The sequence below is a fragment of the Lynx rufus genome, unplaced genomic scaffold (assembly GCF_022079265.1).
Source record: "Lynx rufus isolate CCGP_SWC_20201006 ecotype Redwood Valley unplaced genomic scaffold, mLynRuf1.p SCAF_22, whole genome shotgun sequence".
In the NCBI taxonomy this organism is placed as follows: domain Eukaryota; kingdom Metazoa; phylum Chordata; class Mammalia; order Carnivora; family Felidae; genus Lynx; species Lynx rufus.
In genome coordinates, this window is record NW_025814837.1 from 17,181,160 (window position 1) to 17,208,330 (window position 27,171).

General features: G+C 42.5%; 1 protein-coding gene across 1 annotated transcript in view; it reads right to left on the reverse strand.

Annotated features, from left to right (window-relative positions):
* The window catches only part of TTC39C (tetratricopeptide repeat domain 39C), a 107,679-nt gene that overhangs the window by 80,001 nt on the left and 507 nt on the right, over positions 1–27,171 (reverse strand). The gene's annotated exons all lie outside the window — the stretch shown is intronic.

Sequence of the window (27,171 nt, forward strand, 5' to 3'; positions counted from 1 at the left end):
TGTTATGCTAAAATTCTATATAATATAGAAGCCAATATTGAGACAGCCAAATATTTCAGTACCAATTATCCATTAAATATTGTGACACAAAAGTCAAATTATTTAGGGGCGCCCTTAAGTGTCTGACTCTTGGTTTCAGCTCAGGTCATGATCTCATGGTTTGTGGGGTGGAGCCCCATACCAGGCTCTTTGCTGACAGTGCAGAGCCAGCTTGGGATCCGTCCCCCTTGTTCTCTGCCTCTCCCCCGCTCATGCTCACTCACTCTCACAAAAATAATCTTTAAAAAAAAAAAGTCGGGGCGCCTGGGTGGCGCAGTCGGTTAAGCGTCCGACTTCAGCCAGGTCACGATCTCGCGGTCCGTGAGTTCGAGTCCCGCGTCAGGCTCTAGGCTGATGGCTCAGAGCCTGGAGCCTGTTTCTGATTCTGTGTCTCCCTCTCTCTCTGCCCCTCCCCCGTTCATGCTCTGTCTCTCTCTGTCCCAAAAATAAACGTTGACAAAAAAAAAAAATTAAAAAAAAAGTCAAATTATTTAAAACTAAAAGAAAATACATTCAAGTGGATTTTTTCTAAAGAAGCATGGTGGACTTATTACTTTGTTCATATGCATTGAAAATACACATTTATAGTGACTGATGGGAATAAAAACTGGTACAAACCTTTTGGAAAGTTCTATCTTTCAAGAAAATTAAAAATGTATCTGAGAATCTACCATATGAAAAATGAAATGCAGAAAAATATTTTTACACTAAGATGTTTGTAGTACTATATATAGTATTATCCCCAGCAAGACCCACTGAACCCTGAACTCAGGAATGACCCCCTGAATTCAGGACTGCTCTCCTCAACTTGGGAAACTGAGAAGCTTCAACCAAACTGTCCATTTCATCTTTTAGAAACTAACAAATTGCTGGGTAGGAAAATAAATATTTGAGGACAGGAAGCTCTGGACATGTTACTTTAGCTTCAATATAATGTTAAAAAATCACCCTCTGACTATTCATTCCAAGCCCCAATAAAATAAGCCTGCTTACCTCGGGGGTTCAGGTTCAGGAGTTACCATTTTGGAATTATTCCACATGATCTCCTTATTTCTACCAGTAAAGATGATTTTCCAAGGGAACCCCACCTGGTATAGTCTTTGTAACTTGCCAAGGAGTGGACCCACCTTGGTCTGGTAATAGTATCAGAGAGAAAAATACTAAAATGTTGGTGAATGGAGACGGTTAAACCATATATTCACTTAAGCAAAATATTACTTTACACCCCCCGCCAAAAGTAGTAACCAAAGAATGTTTGTTCCAGTGTGTATGGGAAAGCACGGGCTTCAGAAAATGGCCCTGAGTTAAAATACCTCCACTTGACCATGGACTGGAGCAGGATATACTGCAAACCCTTAGCTGGAGTTTCTTCATTTAAAATTCTGATACAATTATAATGACTTAAATGGGTATAATAAGTAAATAAGTATTTTAAAAGCCTAGTCTGAAACTTGGCACATAGCAATCATGCAATAAACCAGATACCCTGCCATGATAGGTGAAAGAGCAGAATTCCAAGTAGCATGTGAAGTATGACAAACTATGGAGAAACCTTCAAAATGGAAATATCCTACAATGTCCTCTATGAGTAATGGGACTAAAGAGTGACTTTTCTTCTTTCTACTTGTCTTTGTCTACATTATCCGCAAAGAAGCATGAATCTCCTCTGCGATGTAAAAAGCTTTTTAATTTAATCAACGTAAGTCATGGTTTTAAAATATGCATGTAAAAGTAATTACTAAGTATTGGTATTTTAAATCTTCATCCATTTACATTTTCGAAACATTACAAATATCTTTTGAGCACCTATATGTGCCAAGCACTGTTCAGGCACTGAAAGAAGACCGCTATGCATGGAGCTGATGTTCCACAGTGGGAAGACAGAGAGCAAATACATATTTATCACTAAATCATCAGTTCTAGAACTGACCCTACAAGCACTTTTAAAATGGTGTTCTTGGCATTTATTACATACTTGCAGAAAAAAAACAATACATCATAAAAATTTAAGTTATAATTTTTTTTTCTTAAAAGTCACAAGAAGACAGTGTGTTGGAGCAGTGTTTTCACTATGCTTTCAAATCTCCCCTTGTTAAAATGCAGAATCTCATTCGGGTGGTCTGGGGTGAGGCCTGAGCTGCTTTCTACTGGTAACAGACCCCTGAATGATACCGATGCTGCTGGGCCCATAACCACACTTAGAGGAACAAAGTTTTAGAGGCATGGTTAGGATTTTTGTTTCTAAAAAGCGCTAAGTTGATAATGCTGGCAGACAGTTTTGCTAACTGATGTACCCTATATTCTCATGTAAACCTTTTGGAAAAGAAAATTTGAAGGCACTGCTAATACTTCTCTACCTGAAATAAAAAATTCTTCTATTGACTAAGGTCTGCTTTGTGGCGCCAATTTAAGATCCCATTCCCCAAAGTATCTCTCAGTCTTCCTGTTACGATCACTACCTCCGTGTCCTCTCAGAGGCTTTTGGGAGCAGAGGGTCCCATCTTTTCCTTTTCTTCCATAGTTCCCTCACACCAGTCTCCACCTCGGGCCTCACCTCTCATGACTGAACTCCCCCAGACTCCAGTCCATACCAAACCGCCAGAAAAGCAGTGCTCCCTGTGGATACTTCTCCACATCCATCTGCCCTTGACCAGTGCCTGCCTCTTTCCACCGCACAGGAGAACAAACTACCACCACTGCTGGACGTTCACATCCCCCGCCCCCCAAGCCCCGCCAACCTGACCCTCCCTAGCTTTACTTCTCACTTCTTCTCTGCTCCAGCTCTGCAAATCTTCAAGCCCTTAACCACCCGACACTGCTGATACCCTCTCAAGACTCTGCACGTTCTCCCCACTCCTCTTCACACCCCATTCAAATCCTGAAAAAAATCCAACTTTTTCCAGGAAGCCTCTCTGTGAGGTGTACCCATGCTGTGCCCAAGACGGAAACCAAATTCTTGGGTTCATACCATGCAATTGGCGAGATGGGTTATTAGACTCCCACACACACTAAACTATCCTGTCAACCTCTGTTACAGAAGTTTCATTCCCATAGGTTAAAAAAAAAAAAAAAAAAAAAGCCACCAGCTGGCGGTAAGACTTTTGGCAAGAATGCATGCTGTCCTGACCTAAGATGTGCTAACGGTAGAGGCTGCGGTAACACGCCTGGCAGGAATTCCGGCAAACGCCGTGCAGATGCAAAACTGTCCCTCTGACGCTGAGCCTGCTATGCTCACATTAAAGCTCAACATTTCCAATGTCTCTCCCAATCTGAGAGCCGCCCCGGGGCCTCCCCCCCTCCCCCCGCATCCCTCCGTGCACCCCCACTCAGGGACTTCTATGGGTCTGAGAGTGAGTGACAGCACTGGACCGCAGCTCCATAAGCTCGGACTATGAGATGGTTGAGCAGCCACAGTCCCAAGCGGCGGACTGGCAGCTGTCTGGGAAGCCTCCAGAGTCCCTGGCCTCCCACCCGGCACTTGGTCCCAGTATCGCAGGCTCAGTACGTGCTCAGAGGCTCTGATGCTTCTCCATCCTCTTATTTTTCAGTGTGCTAAGTGCTCTAATAATAACTTGTTTCTCTAAGTATTCAGGTCTAAGGTAGGGAGGAGTGGGTAGGAAGTAAGGAATGACGTCACCCAGTAGTTTTTGATTTCACTTTTTCAACACACACTGCTTCAATTTTCCAGCTAGCTCTATAAGTTGTATTTCCTGCTACTCTTAGTTTGTTTCATAAATGTGTATCTTTCACATGTGTATGTTGTGTAACCCCAGCTAGACTAAGTTTCTTGAGGCCAGAGACTAGTTTATCACTGCAGGCTCCGCACACAGGAATCTTTGAGAGGCACGGTACCTGCTCACAGATTACTCACGGAGGCTCCCACCATGCTTCAGCGCACAGGGGATTTTCAATACCTGACTGGCTAAATGAAAAATCCCTGAGACCCTAAATAGCATTAGGCACACTACTCATTTACGCTGCATCAGTACAAACAAGGTATTTTTGCTCCTTTTTCAAGTCTTTTTAGGTCTTAAAATCAAAATTATATTCTATTTAAGAAAGGAGAGACAGTTAAAGACAAATCTATAAGCCCCTGTAAAGCTCCCAGGAGAGATCTGGCAATATACAACACTGATCCTTCTACCAAACAATTCCACATCTAGATATATATCCAGATACATGTTTTGCATGTATAAGACATGTACCAAGATGTTCGCTAAAACACTGTTAGGGACCCTAGAAATGGAACTCACCCAAATAGTTACTGGTAACAACTACATCATCTGTATATACAACAAAATGCTACGTTGAACAGTTAAAATGATTATACTTAATTTATGTACTTTATTTATATATATACATATACTCATATATACATACATACACACGTATGTATACATATATATACACATGAGTATATGTATGCATGTGTATGTATATGTGTATACACACACACACATATATATATAAACAAACCAAGGGAGACTTCAAAAAATTTTTAAATGGGTGAAAAATGCAAAGTGCAAAAGATACTCATTATGGACACTTAAAAACACAAACCTATATATTGTTTATGGAGCGAGACCTGCAATAAAGGTATAAATGTGGACAGCAAAGACCCACACCAACACGAGGATAGCAGGGCTGCCTCTGGGGAGGAAGAGAAGGAAACTGCAATTGTGCTGGAACACAGAGCAGATCCTAACTATATCTGCAATGTATTTCTCTAAAAAAAACTACATATGGCAAATATTAGTATGTGTTACCTCTATGAAGGGCATCCATATTTTTATAATATGCTACACTTTTTTGTATGTTTAAAACCTGTAGTGATTTAAAGAGAAAAAGCAGTATCACACTACTATTTAAAATTACAAAAAGCTGGGGTGCCTGGGTGGCTCAGTTGGTTAAGGGTTCAGCTTCTGCTCAGGTCATGATCTCACGGTTTGTGAGTTCAAGCCCCGCGTTGGGCTCTGTGCTGACAGCCCAGAGCCTGGATTCTGCTTCGGATTCTGTGTCTCCCTCTCTCTCTGCCCTTCCTCCTGTTCACATGCTCTCTCAAAACTGAATAAACGTTAAAAAAATTTTTTTTTAATTATTAGAAGCTTCGGGGCACCTGGTTGGCTCAGTTGGTTAAGCACTCAACTTTGGCTCAGGTCATGATCTCACAATTCATGGTTTGAGCCCCAAGTCGGGCTCTGTGCTGTCAGTTTGGAGCCTGGAACCTGCTTTGAATTCTGTGCCTCCCTCTCTGCCTATCCCCCACCACACTCTCTTTCTATCTCTCAAAAATAAACATTAAGAAATTTAAAAATTATTAAAAGCTTCAATTTCTCTCCTTGTTAAAATAACTAAAACAGGGGCACCTGGGTGGCTCAGTTGGTTGAGCCGCCTACTCTTAATTTTGGCTCCGGTCGTGAACCCTAGGTGGTGACATCTAGCCCTACATCAGGCTCTGCACTGAGTGTGTAGGTGAGAGTCTCTCACCCTCTCTGCCCCTCTCCCTATGTGCCCTATCTCTCATAAACAAACAAACAAACCAACAAACAAAGCAAGCAGGCAAGCAAACCAGGGAAATAGGAGAGAGAAGAGGTCACTAAGAAAGTTCACAATTAACTAGCGATTCCTAACCTAGTTACAAAGGCCAATCCTCCTGCTGGACCGGAGTCAGAACGTGTCGCACCTACCTCCTCTGAGGGGGCAGAAGCACTCCTGCGCCCTCTCTCTCCTGCACCGTTACCACACTGCTGAGGCCCTGGCTGGGCGCTTTCTGCACTGCCCAGCCATTTACCAGAGCCCCATCAAACACGGGCTCTCTGCAAAGTAGAGACTAGTGTTCTCAAAAGCCAACAGCGGTTCTCTTCCTGTGCTAGCTAATCAATGCTAATCCTGTCATCAAGGGAAATAACCGAGTTTCTGCTATAATGGACCACATGTGCAGGCTGTTTTAGAAGCTACAATTAGCTGTGCTTTTAGCCTTGCTAGATAGTAGGTGGGCTGATTTTGCAGCAGTGATCATTTTAACTGATGGCATTAGGAATCTAAGAAGTCATAAATTATGAAATGACATATAAATCAAAATCTCCTTTTCTAAAACAACTACTTCTGCGCCTCTCTCTGGTAAACTCAACAGTCCCTCATTTCCCGCACATTTTTTCTCGAACTCGATTCATTTCATTTCACTACTGTATCTCATGAGAACTCCATGAACACCAGTTTCATTTTAAACTAGCATCACATAATGCTTCCTACAACCTACATTTCCTGTTGGTAACTGCTCTAAACATAATCAGAAATTTAGAATGTAGCTCAGAAAAATATGGTACTACCATTTCAAATGGGGGTCTACAATTGTCCTTATTTTATATGCATACACGCACACAAAATACACACCATAGTAGAAACTCAACCAATTTTCGCTCACCTAAATCTCCAGATGAATCAACATTAGAGGGAGAAAAATAGATGCCCTTCACCTACTGAACACTCAAGCCAGTGGGCTCTGCTCCTGTGCCAACGGAGACTCACTGGTGATTATTCCCAAATGTGTTTGTGCCTACTGATTTTATGACTGAAATGATATCATTCATTTTTTATTATGTAGACAGATGAAATTAGGGTATGAAAAAAGTACTATATAGGTGAAAAATAATTAAATGCTTTGAAAAATCTGATGAAGGCACAGGACTTTAAAAGTCTCTCTTGGATTAGGGAGGGTGAGGGGACAACATACTTGTAAAACCAAGGAGCTTCCACCCGGTTGCTTTGGCTTCAACATTTGGCTCCACTTTACAGCCCCCGATATTGAGGGATGACTGGGTGGCTCGGTAGGTTGAACTGAGCTGAAACTTGGTTTCAGCTCAGGTCATGATCCCAGGGTCGTGGGATTGAACCCTGCATTGGGCTCTACACTGAGTGTGGAGCCTGCTTGGGATTCTCTCTCTCCACCCCCCTCTGCTCCTCTCCCCTACTCGCACGTTCTTTCACTAAAATAAAAATTAAAAATAAATAAAGCCCAGGATCTTGAAAATCACAGGAATGCATCAGAGGTGTGGTTTAGGCAAGAAAGCCAACTTGAAAATCCACAGCAAATTCCCAAAGGAATGGTCCTGGTCATACAGCGCAAGTCAGAACAAATGTTTACTCAATGTTCTTCCATTTTTACAATCTCAAATAATCAATAGTGGTCCAATCACAGTGGATAAGAGGCCTCCAATATACTCAACTAGCTACTTTAAGTCCTTTTTCAATATTCAATACCACATGTTTCTTTCCCAAGAGAGTTAAAACACTTGGTGCAACATTTCTCAATTTATGCCAAATTGGTAAAGAAACTGTTATATTACTTAATCCTTCCAATGTGTTCCTCGTTCTGTATTCCTTCTCTCAGTAGCAGCACAATCTAGCTAATGACCCCCAACATTCTCCACTCCTCCTCCAACAAACAAAAGTTAAACCAAAGCCAGACAGTCCCATTGATTATACTTCCTAAAAGCTTTCAAGTATATTGTTCCCTACCCTAGCAGGGCCCACATGGTCTAAAACAACTGCTACCGTGTTTTCTGAGCTCCAGATTTACTGTGTATGCTACCCCCAGAATTAACTTTCTAAAACAAAATCCCATCACTCTTTTGCTCAAATGCCATCAATGACTCCCTACTGCCCAAGAGACAAGGCTAAAATTCCGTGGTTCTGTATACAACATGGACCCCCCACCCCCAAGACCTACTTTACTGGCATGGACCGCCATCACTGCTTTTAATACACTTCTCTACGTGCAGCTAGGGAGCAGCATGCCCCTAATGCAAAGTGTGCAGAGTCAGAGGCCGCTCCTCACCGGAGACCCCCAGGCTACTTCCCTACTTATCCTCAGGCCACCACCTCTGACACTCCCCTAATTCCAGGGTCCTGGGTTCAAATTCTGACTCTGCTGAGCAGGCCTGAAAAAGCAATCTTCTGAGCCTCCATTTCCTTATTTGTAAAATAGGGGGAAATGGCAATGTCGATCTTACAGGGCTGCAGGGATGACTGAATAAGGACACACAGCATAGTGCCTGGCTCACTCTAAGTCCTCAATAAGGTCTGGCATCCCTGTTACTATGGACTCCATTACATACCCGCACCCACCCCCCAAATCTGTTTGTTAAAGTCCTAACCCAAATGTGACTGTATTCAGAGACAGGGCTTTTAGGAGGTAATTAAGGCTAAATGAGGTCATGAGGGTAGGGCCCTAATCTTGTAAAACTGGTGACTTTATTAGAGAAAATGAGACCTCTCGCTCTCCACACGTACTCTGAGAACAGACCAGGCCAGGACAGAGTGAGAAGGTGGTCTATCTGCAGGCCAACAAGAGAATTCTAGCCACTACCTGACCACGCACCCTGATGCTGGACATCCAGCCTCCACAACAGTCAGAAATTACATTTCTGTTATTAATGCCACCACTCCATGGTACGGCAGCCCGCACAGACTAACACGCTGCTTCTGGTTTCTAGTGTCATGATGGGATTTCATTTAAATGAACTGCTGTGAGGAGTTTCCTCACCACACTGGTACCTCTTTCAGGACAGAGAATGGATATTATACACCTCTGTCTCCTCCTAGCAGCTGCTGTGGTGATTTGAAAACCGTAGATGTTCAATAAATGTATAAATTTTTAAAAATTTTCTTTTAATGCTTTATTATTTTTGAGAGACAGAGACACAGAGCATGAGTGGGGGAGGGGCAGAGAGAGAGAGAGAGAGAGAGAGAGAGAGAGAGAGAGACAGAGACAGAGAGAGAATCTGAAGCAGGCTCTCAGCACAGAGCCTGACGTGGGGCTCAAACTCACAGGCTGTGAGATCATGACCTGAGCCAAAGTCAGACGCTTAACTGACTGAGTCACCCAGATGCCCCCCAAAATGTATAATCTATTAATGAACATAATGAGGATTTGGTTTTATGCAAACATTACCTTTATACAGAACCTGATGTTGAATTATAAGAGCTAAATGTCCTCACTAGACTTGCTTTGGACTATTCAGAGTATGTGGATGTGCTGTATGGCAAATGTCACTTTGTTGTATTTTACTGACCCCAAGTGAGGCCCCACCTGCAGGGAAGTCTCTGTATGTAGCCTGAAGAATGAAAGAAGTTGAAGGTCTCTCTCTTAACCTGACCCATGGTACCTGCCTTCCACAGCTGCACAGCAGCACAAAATGCTGTTATCCCTTCATGACCACTAGGAGTACACAAAGCAATCTTGCCACCATCCACACTTTACTACCATCATCCATTTGTACCAAATTTTGTATTTCAAAAAGGATCATATACAGTGTCAGAGCGCTAAATGCAGAATACCAAGTGAACCCTACACAGAATGTCTGATGTAGGCAAGCCTTACAAAAAGTGAGAGAAATCCATTCAGAGTGTTATCTAATTCTCCTACTGAGAGAGTTCATTTGAGACCCTGCAATGCTACCTTCTAATCCCCCAGACCAATCCCCTACCACAAAGAAGCCACACATTTGAAGGGTGGGGGATGCATGGCACATATAGTGGGACCCCAGTAAAACCCATGTTTGAAAACAAGGACCACTCACACATCATTTAGGGACTAAACACATATTACTTGCCATTAGGCTATGCGCTGGGGATAAAATAGTGAGGAAATCACAGAGTGTTTCATCTCAAGGAACACAGTCTAATGGAGGGGAGTATTAGGGTAGGAAATGCAGGCATTCCAAATGCTTGCTTTACAGAGTCATGCAGGATCCCAAAAAGGACCATGCAAACTGAAACCATGCAAAATTATCTTAATAATAAAGGGGAAAAACTACAATTGTGCTGTGTGTGACCTTTAAAATTTTTTTATCAAAACATTAAATCCACCATAAATATTATACTTAATGGTTAAAGACTGAACAATCTATTCAATGTAGTATGAGAAGGCATCTAAAAATAGAAAGGAGTATGTAAAATTATCTCTATTCGCACGTGACATGATCATTTATGTAGAAAATCCTAAAAAATACCACAAAAATGTTAAAATAAATTCTGCAAAATATCAAGATATCAAATCAACACCCAAAAGTCAGTTGCATTTCTATACACTAGTAATGAACAATCTGAAAAGGAAATTAAAAAAATAATTCCACTTTTAATGGCATCAAAAAAGATAAAATATCTAGGAATAAACTTAACCAAGGAGATAAATACTTGCATACTAAAACCTACAAAACATTTCTGAAAGAAATCAAAGACACTAATTAATGGAAAGGCATCCTGTGTCATGGATTATATTGCTAAAATGTCAATACTACCCAAAGCTATCTACGGACTCAATGCAATCTCTATTAAAATGCCAATGATGTTTTTTGAAGAAATAGAAAAATTCATCCCAAAACTCATAAGGAAAATCAGTGGGTCCTGAATAGCTAAAATGATCTTGAAAAAAACAAAGTTGGAGGTCTCATACTGACTCTGTACTACAAAACTACAGTAATCAAAACAGTGTGGTACTGGCACAATGACACATGTATAGACCAATAGAATAAAACAGCCAAGAAATAAATCCTCCCATATACAGTCAAATGATTTTCAACACAGGTGATAAGAACATTCAATCAGAAGAGTTTTCAAAAATCAGTACTGGGAAAAACTCGATAACCATATGCAAAAAAAAAAAAAAAGAAAAGAAAAAAATCACATCAAATGCTTACCTTATACCATAGACAAAAATTAACTCAAAATGGACATAAGCTTAAGAGCTAAAACTAAAAAACTCTTAGAAGAAAACATTGGGGGAAAGCTTCATGCCATTAGGTTTGGCAAGCATTTCTTGGGTGTGACAGCAAAATCACAGGTGACTAAAGAAAAAATAAATTGGACTATGTCAAAATTAAAACCATCCCTCAAAGGCCACTATCAACAGAGTGAAAAGGCAACTGCAATCCCTGAATAGAAAATATTTGCATATCATATCTGATAAGGGTTAATATCCAGAATATATAAAGAAATCCTACAACTCAACAAAACAAAAAACAGCTTGATTAAAAAATGGGCAAAGCACTTGAATAGGTATTTCTCCAAAAAAGATATACAAGTGACCAACAAGCACACAAAATACAACTCAACACCAGTAATCATTAGGGAAATGCAAATCAAAGCTACAGTGAGATATCACCTTGTACCCATGAACATGACTACTATCAAAAAAACAAAGAATAAGTTTTAGAAAAGATGAAGAGGAATTAGAATCCTCGTGCACTGTTGGCGGGGATGTAAAATGGTGCAGCCACTATGAAAAACACCATGGCAGTTCCTAGAAACAGAATCACCACATGATCCAGAAATCCAGGATATATACTCCTGGGTATATATCCAAACGAACAAATCAGGACTTCAAACAGATGCTTGAATGTCCATATTTTAGCAGCATCACTCACAATAATCAAAAGGTAGAAGCAACCCAAGTGTCCATCAATGGATGAACAGATAAAATGTGGTATATACATACAACATACATATATACAGAATATAGTATATACATACAATGGAATATCATTCAGCCTTAAAAAGGAAATTTTGATGCACACTACAACATGGATGACCCTTGAGGACATTATGCTAAATGAAATAAACCAGTCTCAAAAGGACTAATACTGTATAATTCCACTTGCACGAGGTACCTAGAGCAGTCAAATTCAGGGAGATAAGTAGAATGGTGGTTGCCAGGGATGAGGGAAGAAAGGAATAGGGATTTAGTATTTCACGGATAGAGTTTCCATTTGAAGATGAGAAAAGTTCTGGAGACGGACGATAATGCAGTTGTACAACTGTACTTCATACCACTGAGCTGCACACTGAGATGGCTAAAATGGTAAACTTTTTCCTATGAATGTTTTATAATTAAAGAATTTTAAAACATTAAAAACTTATAAATATACAGGGACATGAAAAATATACAGGAAAATTTAGTGAGCTATAAATTAATTTTTTAGGCATTGGCATTAATGTACTTTGCTTCTTTGTAGAAACCTATTAAGAATATCTGAACAGCCCACTTGCCTTCTTGTCACGTAATTTAACGATGCACAGTGAGCATTTTTGCTAAGGCTGCGTGAACTGTTGTACTTCTTACTAAGTATGAATTTTAGTCTTTGTTGTGAAATACCGGAGACTTTATTTTTTCTAAATGTTTATTTTTGAGAGAGAGAGAGAGAGAGAGAGCAAGCAGGGGATGGGCAGAGAGAGGGGGACAGAGGATCTGAAGTGGGTTCTGCACTGACAGTGGAGAGCCCCATGTGGGGCTTGAACTCACAAACTGTGAGATCATGACCTGAGCCAAAGTCAGAAGCTCAACCAACTGAGCCACCCAGATGCCCCATCCAGAGTCTATAACGTGAAATTTTTTGCCTGCACCACCAACTCTGGGACATCTACAACTTTTTCCTTATATTGCTTTCCCCCTCTGTGTCAATAAGAATGCCTTCACCAGGCACCCATGGCCACATGTGTCATCTCTCAAAAGGTGGCAGGGACATTCTCACATTAGCTTTTCCTTCCATAATTCCATTTATGTTTGATTCATATCTCAACTCCAATATTATCACTTCTTGCTGAACTTTCATTTTTGTTGGCCAATTCCCTCTTTCAGTTATCCATTTTTGTGAAATGTCATATGGGTTTATCCCTACGAGGCAAGGAGGCACACAAGGACACACTTTGTGGTCTGTGTGGGAAATGAACAGGTAGATGCACAGTGACCAACACAGGCAGACTCTGACAGAAGTGGCATGGTCACTGACCATGACGTGTATCTGTTATACACGCGAGCACTTGCAGGCTGAAGAGCCAGCAGCTTGTGTATACCGTTACTCACAGTTCAAACATGGGGTAACTGAAATCTGAGCCCTGTTATCTGGTCTTACTTAACTAAACTCTGGTAACTGAAACCCATACAGATCAGAACCAAGCAAAGCGAGTGCTATCTCTGTATAATTACAAACTGAGATAAGACGACCAGAGGAAAGGAACAGGATTTGTAGAGAACCTTCACGAATCTGAAGACCATGGTGGTTAGAGGTCAAAGAGTAGAGCAACAGCACAGCAATGCAAGAAGAGGCTATAGAAGGATACAACTTGGCAAAGTATTGATATTTTAAATAAAGGTTAATATAGATTCTACAGCTTGTTAAGACCGAAATCACTGTCAATTTAAAGCAATTTTACTTTTCATTTTTAGATAAAGCGTCAGATGAAAAACAGAAAAAAAAAAAAGATTAGGCAGTAGATGGTCAAGGGACCAACCGAGCAGGGCCAAGCCACGCCACAGAGTTCCTGTGGGAGGTTCTAGTCCTAATCCTGAGAGCAGTGGTAGGCTGTATTCATTTCCTGGGGCTGCTGTAACAACTTACCACCAACCTGGTGGCTTACAACAACAGAAATTTCTCTCTCCCAATTCTGGAGGCCAGAAGCCTGAAATCAGTTTCCTCGGGCTGAGGTAAGCTGGTTGCAGGTCTGCACTCCCTCTGGAAGCGTTAGGGGAGAATCCATTCCCCAGCTACTGCAGCAGTAGTGTGGTGTGGTACTGGTGACCACTGCATTCCTGGGCTTATGGTAGCCATAAGCATCTTCAAATTTTCTCTCTGCTCTGTTTTCCTATCAGCTTCTCCTGTGTGTAAAATCTCCCCCTGCTGCTCTCTTATAAGGATATGAGTGCATCGATCTAATCTGGGTGGATTAGAGATACAGCTGGGTGATCCTGCCATCTTAAATCTTTAACTTCATCATATCTTTTCAAAGACTTTTCCTTGGGGGGGGGGGCTATATAAGGTAATGCTCTGAGATTCCAGGGATTAAGACACAGATACTGTTTTGGAGAACCACTTTTCAGCCTAGCACAGAGGCAACATAATTAGACTCACACACTGAAAAGATCACTATGGTGAGAGGTGCAGAAGGAACAGGGGTTATGAGGAAGACAGCTGGGCTACTGCAATGATCTAAGTCAGAGGAGGCTTGCACTAACTAGGTGCTGGTGGTGGAAAAGAAGAGAAGTGAATGGCAAGAGAAACACAGAGGATGAGTAAGACAGAGGAGGTACCAAGAGAGCCTTCTAGACTTCTGGTATGTATAACCTTGTTTCAAGTGGAGCACGAGAAGACCAAACGTGCAGTAGACCACCAAACTAAACAAGGGGCCTGCAATACTGCTGGGTAATGCTAAACAATAACAAGAGGACTCTTTTGGAGAAAGCAGGGGAAATAGCATACTCTCTGGGGATGGGCTCAGATTTTCCACTCACCATCTTTTTAACTTGTGTTCTGTTAGCCTTCCCGTTGTCGCATGCAAAGGGATAACACTACTATTTATCCTCAAGGCTGTGCAGAGAATTGGGATTAAGGGTGAAATGCACGTGACACAGTGCGCATTAACAGTAAGCATTGATTACCCACTTGATTACCACTTGATTACCATTTGCCTGCACAGTAACGCAAGCAAAAACCAAGACTGTTGTATGATTACAAGACTGTAATACTTTTAACTTTATTCCGATTCCTCTCTAGCTTTGCTAATTCGTAGTCATTTATTGCTAAGGCCTGATGCTCATTTAGAGTTACTGATCTATTCTGAAAATAACTCTTCGGGCTAAATAAAGTCAACTTTTTTTAGTTTTCCTAATTTTGTCATTAATGTGTATCAAATATCTTCCTAACTCATTAGCATTAGCTCCTTCTCCATCATAAATCACACAAATAGATAACTCAATCATCTCCATTCTATACCAATTATCAGGCTGACCAGCATCATTAGCAACTTCCAAAGAGATCACCCAAAAAAATTTTATCGATTACCTAAGAAGCCTTTCCAACCAATCCTCCAACAGGGGTTATCTTTAAAATAACATAATTGCTCAACATGTTTTATTTTCTCATCTTTGAATTATAATAGGGTCCCTATTATGTGTGTCAATAATCCACACACTGCATGAATACTTTAATTGAAGATTAAACACAGCTGTTTATACAAGCAATTCAAATACTATTTTATATAATCAATTCAAAATTTCAGATTTCTCTATTACTCAAAGACTTCAAAGTGAAACTAGAGGCATATTCTTCATAATAAACTTTTAGTAAAATAGGTCTTAGTAAACAACACTGAACTTCATATGGAATTGTGGGTCTCTCACCAGGGAACCTATATTTTTCCTTTAGTTTTTAGAAGAACACAGGCCAAGAAAATTTCATTTGTGTTTCCTTCATTATTCATAAGCTTCCTTAACTATAAATGTAGGCTTACACAGAAAGCTCTGATGAGGTCTGGTTTTATTTCACTCTAAAATAAAATCCAACATTCTTCTATCGAGAGAAAAACTCACAATTTCAAGTTAGAGACAACAACCCTCTTATCAGCTTAAGCCCAGATCTGAGATGCCACACAGGGGCTACAGGAAAACACCCAAACCATTCTTTCATTTCTTGCCATTTTTACATTAGCAATTTCACCAGAACAAGAACTTCTTAAGAATTCCAACATGACAGGTCCCTTGGCTAAGACTTTAGACAGCCATGGCCCCTCTCTCATGGCCCTTCTCCCTTTTTCTGCGCTACGTGAAAAGAAATCATTTCTTGCTCAATGTGTGATTTTGATAATTCAGAGTAATGAGTGTCTCATCAATCATCAGTCAATAAATAACCAAAAAACATTTGGATCTTTGTGGTCAACAGCTGAAGCAAATGACATTCTAGATATCAACAAAACTCTTTCCTGGGCAATAAAACTGGTGCACACTTTGCTATAACGCAAAGGAAAGGGAGAAACCCAATTACTCCAACAACTGCAGGCCTACAAAAAAGCAGCCTCATCCTCACCTTGGATAGTTCCAGAGTCACAAGCATGCAGCTGAATTCAACCTGCTTCTTTGAGACATAAATAAAGAAGGTGAGCATGATTTACAAGAAGCAAAGATAAAGTCCTTTCTTGCTCCAGAGATCAGCTGACAATACATAACCTGAGGTTCTGCAATTCACTGTTCAGAATGGGGAGGGGAAAGAAACACTTGAAGCCTTGATAGTGACTCATTATACCAGGAGCAATCCTAAAGAGGTCAAGCAGCATGGGTTTTAGTTTAATCCAACTGTTTCTCAAAACCTGAATCTCTGTCATTTAGCAAATTCAACTTGGATTCAGATACAAAACATCATTTCCCCTCATTCTCTGCCCTGTTAGAATAGCACCAAAACTTTTACTTGTGATAAAGATAAAATGATACAAACATTTAAAAGTCTGTTTATCTGGTGATGGTTACTTTTGGAGGAGTGATCTACTTGAAGTAAAACTTGGAGGGCTGCTACAGGAGGCAAGAAAGCACAATTACAAAGCAAAAGGCCTCTATCTAGATGGCAAGAAGGCTGACGTGGGAAAGAGAGCAAATCATGGTCGTGAACTGTAGGAACTCAGAGACAGACACATCATGCCCAGACTCAAGTTTCCTGGAGCCCCACCCAGCAAGGAACAGGATGGTGCCATCAAGAACTGAAGAACAGGTTGAACTAACATGTAAACATGTATTACGGGATGCAGCTGACATCACAGTTGAGGGTGGGACGGGAGAAGTTCTACATCTGTGTATGGAGGCACCCTATCAGAGATGAAATGCTATATGTGGGTGTTTCCTGCTTGCTGCTTCTAAGCACAATGGAACAGAAAATCATCATGAAGCATTCTGCCCTATTTCCTCCCAATTGAGAAGAATCACTTTGTCATCTCCTTGGCTGTGTAACTTTGGGGTAACTGTGTCCTGATTCCTGGGGATTTGGCCTGTGTGTGTGTGTAACCTACTTAGCAAAAAGCTTGCTCACTCCATGAGAAGGATGTGGACCCATGCGCCAGTTTATACCCGGAGATTAAAAATTAAGAAGACTTGAGTGGGGACAGGGAAGACAGACTAGGGCTCTGAAAAAAAGTCACCTAAGGATGCAAAGACACGGGTCCTGCAAGCTAGCCCCACAGTGACAAGAAGAGAAGGGGTTCTCCACCCACATGGCGGGAGACAGAAGAACCAGTTCTAAGAGCCCTTCCTGGAGCTCTCTGGGCCCTAGAAGCAGGCATGGGGCAGGAGGGAGAGGGAGAGAGAGATCTGGAAAAGCCGGTGTATAGGAGTAGTAATGAGTGGGGCCCAGCACTGGACGCACCCCACCCGGGGCTCTGTCACAGATGCAATGGAGGACCCGCCTTATTCACCACACTCCTTCAGCAGCAGCAACAGCAGCCTGGGCAGCCCTTCTCCTGTCACCAGAAAGACCTCACCCTTGTGCTGCTCCCTGCAGCCTCAAGATTCCAGCTGCAGAGACCAAACCTTGTCTTGAGCCTCATGCCCCCAAGCTCAGTGCCTCTCAATAGAGGGGTTTCGGAAATCCATGGGGACATTTGGGGGCAACACAGTGACAACAGTGGAATGGGCCATGGATGTAAGACACCCTGCAACGTGGGAGAATCCTGGACCTTGTCCCATGTCCTGCACAACTTCTCAACAACTTTTGAACCCTACTTCCATTGGCAATGAAGTACAAAGTCATGCTGGCACTGTTTAAATATACGGTTTATCAAGATTTACTCACAATTTTAGAGAAGTATGTCACCAACAGCAACACGGCTTGTGGCACAGGACACAGCAGCGACACCAGCCAGCATGTGTGGCCACCTCGTGACAAATGGAGCAGGGATTTTGAAAGCAACTTTAAATACGTTTAAAGCCAAACAAATTTTTAAAGAGCCACGAAATACTGGATACCAATTATTTTCACTAATAGATTTCATTTTTGCCATCCTATATTCGAAATTTGTACCATATTGAGTTTCATCACAAAAAGTGAATAGAGAAATTATTTGGGGTTTTATTCTTACTCTCATACTGTCCTCACCCCCTTATCCTCGCCTCAACTTCCCTATAAGCCTTTTTAATTCATCCTCTCATCCTAGACCGCTGTTACAGGTTTGGTTTCCAAAGCACTTGGCTTGGCGACGGATTTAAAGACGGGAGACCTATTTTCTGAGACATGCTGTCAGCACACATCCCATGTCCCAGCGCAGGAAACCAATGATTTTGATGCTATCCTGACACAGGCAGCCTAGCTCATTGCGAAAATGTCGCACTTCCTTGCTTGCTCAACTTCAACAGTGTTTTTGGAGTTGACATATTATCCCTACTTCAGTGAAGGTATTTCCCCACCTCTTTTATTTCAAAGTGCACCAGCTCTCTCTCATTTTTCTATGGAATGGCTTCTGATCTTTTCTTAAATCCAAAGGTAGTCCTTACACACAGGCGCGAGCACCTAACTTCATCATCTGATGAAAGAGTAGTGACCATTTATATTTTAAAATACATGCAATTTTTATATTACGATTTTTTTTTTCTCCTTTAGAATAGCATTTGGGCATTCGATGGACCTTTAGACACTGTGAACAGGTCATGTCATCTGCCAATTTTATTTTAGGATCAAAGGAGGGGAATTACAATATATTATAAAAAGAGGGCATCAGATCTGATACAGTTGAGAGCCCCTGCTCCCAGCCACCAAGTTCTTCCCAAGACCAGTTCTTCCTGAAATTCAGGACAGGGATTTGGGATTAGGGAAGCTAGATTCCTGTCTTCTCCTGCCTAAGAGGCAAGTATCACTGGAACATGTCATGCCACCCCTCCCCCCCACCAAGGGTATCCCAGAGCCTTGAAGGTGACTGATAAAAGACAACAAAGGACTGGCCGCTTAGCATAGGCTGCCTCTTAGCCACACACAACACTGAGCAGAGGACAGCTCAGTCAGAGGACGGCAATCCCCAGAGCTGCCACACCCCCCGCCCCCCAGGGCCACTTTATCAGAGCACTCCTCCTTCCTTCTGACTGCACCTGTCAAGGCCAGCGTGTGCTCAGTGGCAGCTTTGCTCCCTATTGCCCTACACGAAGCACCAGGCAGCCTGAATGCACCAAAGGAAAGAGGCTGACAGGCCAGACAGGAGTTCTGTTCTCTGGTTCTGAGAAGCAGTGTGTCAATTCCGGGGGCACCGGTATTGCTCTAGAGCACCTGCACTGAGTCAGGAGACGTGCCCGGCATACATCAGCATGGGGAGGGGGCTGAGTAATCGAGCTTCCAGAGCTCCTAAAGAGCATGACCCCTGGGCTACACTTGCTGACTGGCAAATAAAGGGATGCGGATATGCCCAGAAGACCTCTTGGACCTCACGTTACTCCAGCGACTTTAGGAAGGCCAGGAATCCCTGACCAGGGAGTCCACCTCTCTCTACTTAGTTCGCTCATACCAGAGAGGTAGCTGTGCAAACAGTGTCCAGCCATCACCAGTGAAGAAAGGGATGGAAGGAGCCTGTGGGGGCACTGAGGCCTCATACCATCTCTTCACAGACAGCCGAGCTGCATCTTGGGGAAGTGAGAACAAGTTAGAGGATACAAAATACCCCAGCACAAGTGGGGAGGGGAATGAGGGAAGAGTCAGTGAAGCCGACAGGCCAGATGAGAGGACATCTATGCCCAGCTGGGACCTTTATCCTACAGAAGACTGGGAGCCACAAAGTGTCGATAGCTTCGGGAGACTCCTTGCCCCCTGGCAGCCTGTCATGTTAGGGTGGTTTGCATATTGCTGGGATGTCGCCCCAAAATGACCTTAGAGCACACAGGTGAGCATTTCATACTGTAAAGGTTAAGAAGAGTGGTGGTATAGCGTAGCAGTCAAATACACAGACTCTGGCACCTGCTGGCCTGGGTTTGCACCCAGCTCTCCCACTCAACTGTGGAAGCTTGGGCAGGTCATCCAGAGTAACTGTGCTTCCCCCCCTGCAGCCCCTGTGAGAAGGAGATAACAAGAGCACCCCTCACAGCGCTGCAGGAGGATCAAATAAAGAAGAACATTCCAGGACTGAGGTGTGGCCTGGCATACAGTCCGCACCATCTACTATTAACCACTAGGTGAAAGTAAGCCACCTAAACCAGTGATTTCACAGACATCACAGCTGTGGACAAGACAAAGTATTAAAGGGACCATTTCTGAGGCAGACTGAAAGACATTAAGTAAAGCAATACCTCCTCAAAGGACCAGCTTCTCACCTTCGCTGTACAAACAGTAGACAGAGTAGGGGTTTACTCTGTAATAACGGATCATCTTCCTGTAAGACAGGAGTAACTACCTGTTGTATATGTGTATTTCTTGTGTTCTGAAATTCTTGAGCAAGGAGGAAGAGATGGAGAAAGCAATCTTAGCTAGGGAAAAGCACTGAAATGGCAAACCATCAACCACCTTTACACACAAAGAAAAGCCCCTATTTCAATCTCCAAATCAGCTGCCGGGCAGTTTTGACTTTCTCCTCTGACACACCAAATTTATGGCTAGTTCTACACAAAGGTATTTTTTGTAATTATGTATGGTGAGGCATGTCAAGAATACTTACTGTAGTGATCATTTCATAATAGGTACAAATGTCATTTATGTTGTATACCTGAAACTAACATGTCAATTATACCTGAATTTAAAAAATGCAACAAAGTCCCTTATTCAAAAACTGGAATGCATCCCCCCTCCCAACATAAAAAGGCTTTAAGTGGTGACTGTATTCCCATGTTTGCCCACAAAGGCAATTCAATCCCAAATTGGACCTATGTCCTGGATGAACAGTATACTAAGAATTCAGGGAACAGAGTAAGTGGTGGAAAAGGTATGAGAAGACCAAGAGCAGAGCCCCCCCACCCAACCCCAGCCCCTCTCCCAGGGTAGATCTGGCACTAGGCAAACTTTTGACATAAGAGGGGAATTCTCTGCTGCCCAGCCATCTACTTTCTGTACATCCTTTATATTCTCCTCTAAAGCTCTTCTCAGTATTAGCCTCTTCAAAGTTCCACTGCTGTTGCTGGGTAAGGAGAGGGATCCTGGCAAAGGAGACTAGGGTGTGAAAAATGGAGCTACAACAACCTGAGCAAAAAGATCTGGACCTCTTAAATATGGTATGTTTGGGGATCTACAAGTGGTTTCATGTAACTAGAACAGAAAGTGTTCTATGCTTCAATATTCTTTCTCTCTCAGAGGACCTGGGTGGCTCAGTTGGTTCAACGCCCAACTCTTGATTTGGGCTCAAGCCACAAGCTCACAGTTCTTGGGTTCAAGCCCTGCATCAGGCTCTGCGTTGACAATGTGGAGCCTACTTGGTATTCTCTCTCTCCCTCTCCTCCTCGCTTTCTCTCTCAAATAAATAAAGAAAAACACAAAACTTCATTTCAGTGAGTGTAAGTCCCCCAACTAGGAGCAGGCCATCTCCCCAAACTACTTATTAATGCAGTATGCAGGACTCTGAACACACAGATTCTTTTAAGGTTTATATCTTTAACTTTGTGGATATAAATGTGTGTGTGTGTGTGTGTGTGTATACACATATATATACCTATACTATACTCACAGAATATTCACTTTTTCTGGTGATTTCCTACATATAGGTTCTCCCATTAGTCTACAGTCAGTTACATTTTTAAAAGAATCCCAATTAAAATGAATATTTAATTGGAACCTTTCTAGAAAGTACAATAATGGGGGGGGGGGGCGGGGGTGAATGAGTGTTTAAAAAACAAAACAAAACACAGCCCTAAGTTGAGGATGGAAAAAACGCAACAGAGGAGTTTCCTGTCTTTCCTGCCAGTTCCCTTACACCATTTCTGCTTTTCATTGCTTCTCCTTTTCTTAATTTCTGCAACTAGGATTCTCCATAAACTCTAGCAGCAAGGTACGAACATGCTGTTGTCTGGGAACAGCCAGATCATGCAGAAAACACAGGTGGCCTACAAGCTCTTCCTGTCCTCTAATGTACCTACCCCAGTTTTGGGCTCAGGCTCAGGTGCCTGCCGGCCCAGGTTTCTTACAGAGGCTTTTGAGTTTTTCCAGACAGAACTCTGGTTTGTACCAGGGGTCAGTCATGGTTTTGTTTTTGTTTTGTTTTTTCTATAAAGGACCAGACCATAAATATTTTAGGCTTTCTAGGCCATATGGTCACAGCTATTCATTATTGCTGCTGTACTGCACAAGCAGCCACAGAAAATACATAATCAAGTGAGAGTGGTTGTGTCCCAATCAAACTTTATTTACAAAAACAGCTGGCCAGATCTGGCCCACGGGCCATACTTGGCAACCCCTGTATTATACGGATACATCTCTATAGCAAGACCGACTTTAATCAACATGCTCACAAATAAGACACAGGTCATATGGCTTTGTCATGGGTGCCGTAAAAGATGTTAGATAATTTAGGATCCATACTTTCATTTTAAATGTAAACATATTACCTTACCATGAATTTTTCTTGCCTTTTGTTTAGTAAATTTTTGCCATTTTTATAATTTAAAAAACAAAAATGTACTCCGTAATACAACCACTTACAAATTCTATAACAAATCCAAATGTATGCATATTTATACTCAATGAACATTCCTTATAAACACTATATGCTTGTTTTAATGGACAATGATTTTTTTAATAATACTTTCTAATAACACCTACAGCCAGGAATTAGTGGTAGTGTTGGCAGGCTAAGAACACAGGTGTTTTAAAGTCAGAAATAACACCAGAAGTTAAAGCAGGAGGAGATGATGGTACCAAGGGGAGGAGGGGGGAAAATGTCCCACCTGTGAAATGAAAGCTACAAATTTCATTTTGGCCAGGAGCCCCAGATGTCTCCTGTCTTCCTCCTATCTCAATATGCTTCACCTCTCCTGACAGTAAAAAAGTAACACTGCAAGCCAAAAACAGAAAAGGATGTCAAGAGTTTATCATGGACGTGAGGGCCGCAATGAGGAACACGGTCATTATAAAATGGGAGTTGCCCAGACCACTAGCAGCAAAGTAACCCTGAAAAGCAGCGCTGACTCACAGGAAACACGGACTAACCAGTGATATGAAAAAATAACAAATACAGAATAAGCCATCAAACAGGATGACCTAATAATATTGATCAGCTAGCTCGCAGGGCTCACCCATTTCACATTCCCATGTGGGCTTTTCACTATTTCCTAGGCTTCCCTTTCCACCCCACCTCCTGTCACATTTCCCTCCCCCCTGAACTCCTCCTCCCCCATCATCATGCTCAGACAGCAGTTCCCCTACAAAAGTGTCCTTCCAGCTGGGTTACAAGTTGCTGTCCTTCACACCTACAGGTCAGAGAAGCAGGCCATGGCTACGCCCCCTAGCCTCCACACCATTGTACCTACCCCGCAACACCTGATATCTAGTGCCTGTTCTTGTTCATGTAAGGATCACCTAACCTATCGTGTGTCTCAATACCTACAGGTCTCAGTGTGTGTCACACATGTGAACATCAGTTAAGAGTGGTGTGTGGGGAGGGTGGCTAGTGAGCACTGCTGCACGAGATCACCAAGCCCAAAGATGAACAACAGGAATTTGATTTCAGGTGGTATCACGAAGGTACAAAGTTATGTCTTTAGGCTCAAAGCAGAAAGGGCCCAGGGCAGCATCCATCTGCCTCCACCTCTGGGAACACATCTCCCACGTGCACAGATGGGGTCTCAGCACCAACAACAGGGCACCCTGTTACATTATTACTAGCGTTACAATGGAAGTAACAGTTACACTTTGAAAACCAACTAGGAGCCTCTTACAGCTCAAAAGAAACGCTCTACTGTGCATTTATTTCTAATTCCTGGATCTGCGATATCTAAATGACACAATCCAGACTTTCGACTAATTCAGAATGGCCTTCATGATAATGGGTTTCTATGAAGTAACCATTTCTCATTCCATAGCTGTTGCTGAAACTTTTATCATCCCAGTAATGTAGCATGAGAAAATGATCTTAAGAACATTGTTACACCAGATACACAATAGTCTTATTGTTAAACTGTAGTAGGATCTTGGAAGGTTTACTTGTAGGGAAAGGATGGTCTTCTGTGACAACATAATTCTAACAAAGGAGAAAACCAAATTGCTCTGGAAAGAGCAGCTGGAGGTGCTCCTGGAATATTTACAATAAAGTCACTGCTGAGTTTTCCAGCAGGCCATTCAACTTTGGAACAGCAGTTTTCCACTAACATGGTAGGATCTAAACCTCTCATATGCACTATGTGAGGCTAACCTTAAATATAAAAGTTACCTGCATACAGGACATTTTTCCCTCTACTCAAACTATGTCATCAAGAAGGAAGCACAGGGTGGCTGGGTGGCTTGGTCGGTTAAGCGTCATACTTTGGTTCAGGTCACGATCTCAAGGTTTATGGGTTCGAGCCCTGCACCAGGCTCTGTGCTGACAGCTCAGAGCCTGGAGCCTGCTTCAGATTCTGGGTCTCCCTCTGTCTCTACCCCTCTCCCGCTCACACTCTCTTTCTCTCTCTTAAAAATAAAAAAGCATAAAAAAAGAAAAAAGAAAAGAAGGCACAGTTGTGGAGAAGGCATCAAGTATAAAGCTAGCTCGTGTTTACTGAGAGCTTACACCATGCCAGCTACCATGGATTATTTTTAATCCTAACGACCACATTATGATGTGCGCTACTCCCATTTTATAGGAAGCAAATTTTGAGTCAGCACCTAGAAAAGTGGCAAAACTACAGTTACAACCTTGGTTGCAGGACGCTGGTCCACAGCCACACCTGTACACAACTGTGTTCTCTAAAATCTGGATCAGCAGCACATGTTGCAAGTGGCAAGAGTGCAAGGCTTTCCCACATCACAAAATGGATGATTCAAGGGAAAGCTGATGGGAGAATGCTACCACTGTCCAGCCCTTCAAAAGCTTAAATTTCTGGAAAATAAGGTCAGAGGGCAAATCAAAATACAGTTGACCCTTGAACGATGTTGGGGTCAGGGGCATCAAACCCCTGTGCAGTCAAAAATCCATATGTAACTTCTGACTCCCCGAAAGCTTAACTGCTAGTAGCAAAACCACTGACCAGAAGCCTTACCGATACCCAATATTTTGCATATTCTATGTGTTACGTACTGTATTCTTGTAGCAAAGTAAGCTAGAGGGGGGAAAAAGTGTTAAGGAAAATCACAAGAAGTGAAAATATACTTACAGTATTAAAAAAATCCACATAGAAGTAGACCCATGCAGTTCAAACCCCTGTTACTCAACAGTCAACTGTATAATAATTTTAGTGAGACAGGCCGAATGAGATAAGGAAAAGAGCCCTGATTTAGAACCACTGTGCTTGTGTCCTGGTCCTTGCTAAACACAGAGACTCAAGCCCCTCGTAATAAAATTAGCATGATAAAAATACAGCTCACCTTTTTGTTGTCCCTAGAATAGTAAGAATATAAAGGAATGAGCCCAGCACCATGCCTGGCAAGAAAAAGAGACTACAATAGTTTCTGTTTTCATTTTCAATTCCTATTTCAAAACCCGAGTAGACAGCTCCCGTCTATATACTGTAAATCTTCCCTGAACACCTTCCCCCTCCTCCACCCCCAACACACTCACCCACAGAGGAACTGTTTTCTAGGTGCATATCTGTTTCTGTGAAAAAATAAATTTCCTATCACTCAGAATCTGCCCTCTGCTAGGAGCACATAAAATTGTCTGGGTAACAGTATTTTTGCCTTATTTAATGCTTTCAATATACCAGGACCTACAAGTACTATTAAGTACACTAAAGAAGTTTGGGGGAAAAAAAGATGACTAAAACCAGTAACAGAACATTTCAAAGCAATAAGTATTGAAATATGCAAGCACTGTATCTTGATCAGCAGCAGCTAAGGAGTAAACTTGACTCAGGCTTTCCCCAGCCCTCTCCTACACCACAAACTGGTAGTCTTTAAAAAAAAAAAAAAAAAAAAAAATCAGAGCACTATGTCAATCATATTTTTTTTAAAAAATGTACATTCTCAGACTGAAATCAGACTGGTACGCTTTAAAAACAAAAGGTCCTGGGGCGCCTGGGTGGCGCAGTCGGTTGAGCGTCCGACTTCAGCCAGGTCACGATCTCGCGGTCCGTGAGTTCGAGCCCCGCGTCGGGCTCTGGGCTGATGGCTCGGAGCCTGGAGCCTGTTTCTGATTCTGTGTCTCCCTCTCTCTCTGCCCCTCCCCCGTTCATGCTCTGTCTCTCTCTGTCCCAAAAATAAAAAATAAAACGTTGAAAAAAAAAAATAAATAAATAAAAACAAAGGGTCCTGAGTAAAGCCAAGAAGATGTTTCCACTTTCAGATTTTTTATTAAAAAAGTGATCTAACGGTAAACTATCTTTAGGATAAAGTTTACTGTTGTGAGATATCTGCTTTGCCATTAAGAAGTGAAAGCCCAACCATAGAACCACCAGTCCGTGAAGTGTGAAAACATCAGGTGCCTGACGTCAGACACCTGACTGTATCCTTCCTCTCACAGACTGTGGCTCTTAACCACGGACACACATCGGCCCCTTATTCCTACCAAGCCACTCAGGTCTTAAGAAGTGTGAAGCATATGGCTCCTAAACACCTACAGGGAAGCTGCTAATCAACATCCTTGAGACTGGGCAAATCACAAACTTGTTTCCTGAACCAGAAAGCAGATGCTTTGGGTCCCCAATGAAACTGAAGGCTCCTCCCACTCGCAGGAGACAACCAGGTTTCAGTTCTTTCATTTTTTAGAAGGCGGATTTTAAGAAAGCAATTAACTGAGCACACGTGTTCTTCCTTCCACGCTTACGTATATTTGCAATCCCTCCATTTTTCAAGTTAGACAAGTCCATCATAAACACACTCGCTTGAAAGGCATTAGCAACTCATTTTGAGGAATGAGTTCTAGAAGACAGGCAGAGAGAGGGGCGCAAGCCGAGTTCGGCCGAGTTTTCTTTTTAATTCCTGCACTGCCAGGCAGTTACGCGTATCTGTTTTCAAACAAGAGAAGCATCTAAGATGCACGATGATGCAAAGTAACGCGAGGCACCAGAACCCGGCACGAGGCAGCTGGTGTGCTCCGTGTCACAAAGGCTGCTCGGGCACAACACTGCGAGTTTGAGGCTCCCAGCTGCCTCCAATCGCATCCGGTCCCAGGTCCCAAGCCAACGGGCTCCGGACCCGGCGGCGGGAAGGCGACCCGCGAGAGAGAAGCGGACAAGCACTGGGTGCCCCTCTGGGGGGGCGGGGAGCGAGAAAGTGAGGGGAGACAGCAGAA